Source organism: Portunus trituberculatus, chromosome 42, assembly GCF_017591435.1.
Source record: "Portunus trituberculatus isolate SZX2019 chromosome 42, ASM1759143v1, whole genome shotgun sequence".
NCBI classification, from domain to species: Eukaryota; Metazoa; Arthropoda; class Malacostraca; order Decapoda; family Portunidae; genus Portunus; species Portunus trituberculatus.
Window position 1 is genome coordinate 15,992,612 of NC_059296.1, and position 6,826 is coordinate 15,999,437.

A 6,826-nucleotide genomic window follows, 5' to 3' on the forward strand; every position below is an offset into this window, starting at 1 on the left:
TCGGTTTGTAGATTTTAGACCTGCTTCCCTATTTCCCCATCCGTCCCCTTCCCCAGACACGTGGCGAGATGGGGCGGAGAGGCGGGGGGCGGACGGGGCGGCGGGGGAGACAAGAGAGAGCAAATTGAATGTATGGGTGGAGGGAACAGGAGTGCTGGTGCGGCGTTTCCTCTTCCTAATGGTGTCGAACTGCGTGTGAAGAGTAAACCTCGTGTCCCCGATTCTCTCTCCTCCTCCTCCTCCTCCTCCTCTTCCTCTTTCTCCTCTTTTTTCTTCTTCTTTTTTTTCTTCTTCTTTTTCTTTTTCCTCATCTTATTTTTTTTATTTTGCTCTTTCACAAGCATTCTTCTGTGGATTCATTAACAAAAGAGGTATACTGTTGCTTGTTCTGTTTTCCTTTATAATCCTCCTCTTTCTCTCTTCTTCCTTCTCCTCTTCCTCCTCCACCTCCTCCTCCTCCTCCTCCTCCTCCTCCTCCTCCTCCTCCTCCTCTTCCTCTTCCTCTTCCTCTTCCTCCTCCTCCTCCTCCTCCTCCTCCTCTTCCTCCTCCTCCTCCTCCTCCTACAGCAATAATAAAAAGAACACTACTACTACTACTACTACTACTACTACTACTACTACTACTACTACTACTACTACTACTACTACTACTACTATAATCTTCCCTGTCTTCATCTTCATTTCGTCCTACCGTCTCATCATCCTCCACCTTTCTTCTTTTTCCTTTTCCTGATCTTCCGTCTTTGTCATCCCCGCCTTCCCCCTAACCCTCCCAGGCAGGTCCTCACAATTAACCACTTGGAACATTCACCTAATGACGAGTATTATGTACTTTACGAATTGCCTCAGCCTTACGTAACTTCCCTGTGTTTCTTTCCCTCGGAAGCTCACCTCGCAGCCTATCTGTCTTGCGTGACCCCAATACGCCTGCACTTTCCCTTCATTGCCTCCTTTCAGGCTTTTACTTTTCATCTCATCTTAGGCCGGATTTAAGCAAACGGCTTACCTTCCTTCCCTCATACATGCTTAGCTCAGCCAGGCATTGCGAGGCTATTCCTTCCCGTGATCCTCTTACGGGAGAATCAAATAGTGTGCTCCGGAGGCTGTGGCGTGAATTATAGCTGCAGGAGGCGTTGACTCCCTATGAGGTCGATCAGATGAGGAGGGAGCGAGGTGGCGATCGATATCCAGACTCTTGAATCGCCGCTCATACGAGATGGCGTGGAATTGCGAGTGTTAGTGGGTCGTGATTAGCTATTGTGATGAGTCGCGTGTGTTTAATTTGTGAGGCTCGTCATAATGCTCTCTCTCTCTCTCTCTCTCTCTCTCTCTCTCTCTCTCTCTCTCTCTCTCTCTCTCTCTCTCTCTCTCTCTCTCTCTCTCTCTCTCTCTGTGTGTGTGTGTGTGTGTGTGTGTGTGTGTGTGTGTGTGTGTGTGTGTGTGTGTGTGTGTGTGTGTGTGTGTGTGTGTGTGTGTGTGCGTGTGTGTGCGTGTGTGTATTCATGTGTGTGTTCATGTGTGTGTCGACTTATCTATCTGTCTGTCTGCCTTCCCTCTTTTATATATCTATCTCCATTTATCTGCCTGTCTGTCTGCCTTTATTTATTTCTGTTTGTGTGTCAATCCTTCTGTCTGTGTCTATATATCCGTCCTTTTATCTGTTTGCTTGCCTGTCTGCTTGTCTCTGTCTAAACTATGAGAAGCGCGTATCGCTGATGCAAGAGGGACATTACAAAAGCCTCCCGTTCGAGGAAATTTCTGCAATATGACTGCCTGTGCCGCACTTCCTGTAGCGACAGATTTGACAACGGTAACGAACTTTCCAGAGAAGCGACACCAACACTCGTATTAATAGTGAGGACTATACTAAGAGATGCTGGCGGAAGGGTGAGAGACCAGGCAGGGAGTGGAAACAGTGGTGGAGGATGCTGGGTGGAAAAGGGAGTATATTGTATGGGGACACAAGTTTATGGGAGCAAATGACTGGCTAGGGCGTGTGAGCGAGTGGCAGATCTGGGGAAAGTGGGGGTGGGAATAACGGGGAGGGTGGAGTTGGAGGAAAAGTGATGATAGGACAGGACCTGGTGGGAGAGAAGAAGCGTAAGGGTGTGTTGGGAATATTCGTGACTTTAGAGAGTTAGGGAGTGTTTAGATCGGTTGAGGGTGGCAAGGAAAGACGAGGAAAGATTGGGAAGTGTTGTGAAGGTTGTGGGGAAGGATTAGAGTGTTGGGGAAGGTAAGGGAGGACCAGAGAGAGATAGGGAGTGTTCGAGAGCGTTGGGGAGGATCAGGGAGGACAAGGGAGGGGTCACTGAAGTTCATCCACCGAGGCAGTGAGCGTGTGTACAAGTGTTCGTAAAATCTGGACGCGGAACAATATGTGAATGGTGTTAATAGCGGAACCTCGGTCCAGCAGCTGTATTGACCCCGGGAGTGACTAACTGTTGAGGTCCCTCCGCCCTTTCCCTCCCCTTGTAATTCTCCCTCTCCTCTCTCTCTCTCTCTCTCTCTCTCTCTCTCTCTCTCTCTCTCTCTCTCTCTCTCTCTCTCTCTCTCTCTCTCTCTCTCTCTCTCTCTCTCTCTCTCTCTCTCTCTCTCTCTCTCTCTCTCTCTCTCTCTCTCTCTCTCTCTCTCTCTCTCTCTCTCTCTCTCTCTCTCTCTCTCTCTCTCTCTCTCTCTCTCTCTCATTTCTTCAGATTTGTTATGTATCTTCTCGTATCACATTATTTTTATCTCCTTTTCTTCTCTCTGTTTAAATTTCTCATCTACATCATCCTCCTCTTCTTCTCCTCCTCCTCCTCCTCCTCCTCCTCCTCCTCCTCCTCCTTTTCCTCCTCCTCCTTGCACACACTAAGCAAGAGTCACCATCCTTCCATACTTTCCAATCGATTTTTTTTATTTTATTTCCTCCACGAGTATTTCTTATTTGCTTCCCATGTCTCTTTCTCCCTCACTCTCTTCCTCCCTCCATCCCTCCCCTCCCTCTTCTCTCCCTCACCAGACCGTTGCCTCCCCGCGCCTCAGTCCTGTCACGGGCGAGGCACTCATGACGGCTGTGATGACATGGGGAGGTGGGGAGGGAATGATGCTGCTGCGGGGAGGAAGGGGTGTAAAGGAGAGGAAGGAGAGGCCATTGTGCTGGTCGTTGACTTCAGTGTGAGTTTGTGATAGTGTCCGCTAGTCATTAACTTTACTTCCCTTCTCTCTCTCTCTCTCTCTCTCTCTCTCTCTCTCTCTCTCTCTCTCTCTCTCTCTCTCTCTCTCTCTCTCTCTCTCTCTCTCTCTCTCTCTCTCTCTCTTTCTCTCGTGTGTGTGTGTGTGTGTGTGTGTGTGTGTGTGTGTGTGTGTGTGTGTGTGTATTTTATGCCGCTTTCCTCACACCTACTAATCCAACCACCTTCTCTCTCTCTCTCTCTCTCTCTCTCTCTCTCTCTCTCTCTCTCTCTCTCTCTCTCTCTCGTGACCTCATCAGCCTTATCTCAATCTTGGTTCATCTTTAGCTAATTAACTACTCTTAGCGCGGCATTACCAGCGATGGAGCTCATTATCAGTTCACCTCCTTCCCCCCTCTCTCTTATCTCTGTGACCTTGCTCTGTACTGACCACCACGTACTATCTGCCTGTGTTCTCCTCCTCCTCCTCCTCCTCCTCCTCCTCCTCCTCCTCCTCCTCCTCCTGTGTCCGCTGCTGATTTAGATAAAGGCTGCATCTTTTATCTTTGAAGTCAATGTGGTTTTGTATATATCTGTTTTGTGGAATATTTTTGTGGTTTATTTAAGAGAATGGGAGCAAAAAGTGGAAATTATTGTCAGTGTGGTGGAATTTTTTTTAATTTTTTTTGCATCTGTTAGGGGTGCGTCTTATAAGCCATCAAACGTGATACTTCCTTTTCCTTCACCCCTTACCTATCTGCATATCTCCTCCTCCTCCTCCTCCTCCTCCTCCTCCTCCTCGTGGGTCGCGGCATCACTCTCGCCTCACTCCGTCACGCTCCAGGCCACGGTGCTCCCCCGTCACGCTCCTCCTGACGGGGAAATATCTTGTCTTCGTCCAGGCGATTAATGGAACGATAGTTGATGCTATTGTTCCTGCTGGCGGTGGTTTCTTTGGGCCCAGTGATGCAGTGTGGCTGTGCTGAATGATTCCTTCTTTCTCGAATCCCTGTTGGGTCTTTTTTTCATTGTGGGAGCGGGATGTGTTTATGGTTTTCTTTTTGATCGTGCTTGTTTGACCTTCCCAGGGTTTTTTTTTTTAATTATTGTTTTGTGTTTTCTTTTTTTTTCAGTATGTGTCATGTAAGAGGTTATGATTTTCTTTGGTTTTATATATGTTGTTTTTTTTAACTTTTCTCCATTGATATGTTTAAGTAACCTTCCCAGAAAAGTAAAACTGTCTGTATGGCTTCCCCTCAACGCTTATGGAATTATGTGAGGCAAGTTTAGGGTTTTTGAAAGACGCCTCCTTTTTTTTCGTGTTAATTTAACCTTCCCAGGGTTTTTTAATTAATGTTTTATGTTTTCTTTTTTTTTTCAGAGTTTGGGTCGTGTAAGAGGTTGTGATTTTCTTCGGTTTTATATATGTGTTTTTTTTAATCTTTTCTCCATTGATATGTCGTTTAACTAACCTTCACAGAAAAGGAAACTCTCTGTATGGTGTTGTGTTGTTATCATTTTTTTTTTTTTTTCAGTGTATGTTATTTAAGAGGATGTGATTGTTGTCAACCCTCTGTCGGTCCGCTATGGCTTCCCCTCAACGCTTATGGAATTATGTGTTGCAAGTTCAGGATTTTGAAAGATGCCACTCATAACAAGGGGAATGAATGGCCGCGTAATTGCATCCTTTCTGTAATACTTCAGCTCAATAGCATGACCGGTTATTGAATTGAAAGAACACTTGTCATAATATCTTAAGCATTGAAAAAAGATAAATATACAGTTATTCCTGGATCATCTTCGTTTCTAAACTGATCGTTCTATATATTCTTATTTTTCTTACATTTTTAAAGATTCAGTGGACTCCCGGTATGCCAAGATCATAATTCATCCTTCATATATTTCAATCTTCTATCTCCTCCTCTTCATTTGGACATTATCATTTTGTATTTTATATCATTATATTATATTCTCTCTCTCTCTCTCTCTCTCTCTCTCTCTCTCTCTCTCTCTCTCTCTCTCTCTCTCTCTCTCTCTCTCTCTCTCTCTCTCTCACACACACACACACACACACACACACACACACACACACACACACACACACACACACACACACACACACACACACACACACACACACACACACACACACACACACACACACACACACACACACACACACACACACACACACACATTATTATTATTATTATTATTATTAATGTTATAATGTATAATAAAATTTTATTACATTATTATTTATTATTATTATTATTATTATTATTATTATTATTATTATTATTATTATTATTATTATTATTATTATTATTATTATTATTATTATTATTATTATTATTATTATTATTATTATTATTATTATTATTATTATTATTATTATTATTATTATTATTACTATTATTATTATTGTTGTTATAATTATTATTATTATTATTATTATTATTATTATTATTATTATTATTATTATTATTATTATTCCTTCTAATGTTTATGGTAGTAGCAGCACCAGTAGAACCACCAACAATAATAGTAAGAATAAAGAATATATTCGTCAGCATTACTATATCATACAGTTGCACCACTGTCTCCACAAAATATTACTCTTACTATAGAGAAATACTGCTGGTCGATAAATACACCATCATCAGTATTCTTGTTTTTACTACGTTATTACTTTTGTTGTTACATATGTTACAGTTCTCACGCATCCCCAAACCCCGGCGTGTGAGTGAGTCACTGCCCTAAATAGAAAATGGAGCGATAAGAAACTGGGAAGACGCCTCGAGGCTGGTCTGTCGAAAACCGTCCTTAGCCTGCCGGACCAGAGAGGCGAGTATCCCTTGCAGGTGCTGTCGGTGCTCACGATAGAAGATATGCATTGTGATTTTATCGTTAGGAAAGTCGATTTAGCGCGATCAGGGAAAGAATTTTAGTCCTTTTTTCTTACATTAATTTTTTCGCAGGTAAATCTTTTCCTTCACCTGTATAAACTTGGACGGTGCTGAGTAAACGAAGGAGGCAACGCTAGGTAAACTTGAGGAGCAGGAGGAGGAGGAGGAACAGGAGGAGATGGTGGTGGTGGTGGTGGTGGAGGGGGAGAAAGAGGGATAGGATAGGAGAAGAAGAGGTGAGAAGAAAAAGAAGAGAGGAATATAGAAAGGAAGAGGGAGCTGGAGCGAAGAAAATGAAGAGCAGTGTGGAGGATGAGTGCAGAAGTAAGAGGAGAGATAAAGAACTTAAAAAGGAAGAAATTAGAGAAGAAAAACAAAAGCAATAGGAAGAGAAAACTGTGGAATGAATATCAAAGAAATAGAGGAACATTTGATGGAATACAAAGTGGAAAAGGAACAGCATTACGAAAAAAAATATGTTTATGAGAAATGGTAAAAGAAAAGTTGAGAGAGGAACATAAAAAGAGGAAGATGAAAGAAAGAATAGCTATGGAAGAGAGTGATCTAGCATGGAAACGATAAAGAAAGTGAGGGGAATATAGAAAGAAAACACAAGAAAATATGCAGCGGAGAACATTAATTAACCCTTTCAAAGTTCTAGAAATATTCCATAAATCTTAATAACTACGCATAAAGGATTGAAGCTGATAGAATTTTGCAGTTTCTATCTTGAATCATCTTTGAAGGTGGTTGTAAAGAAAGAGG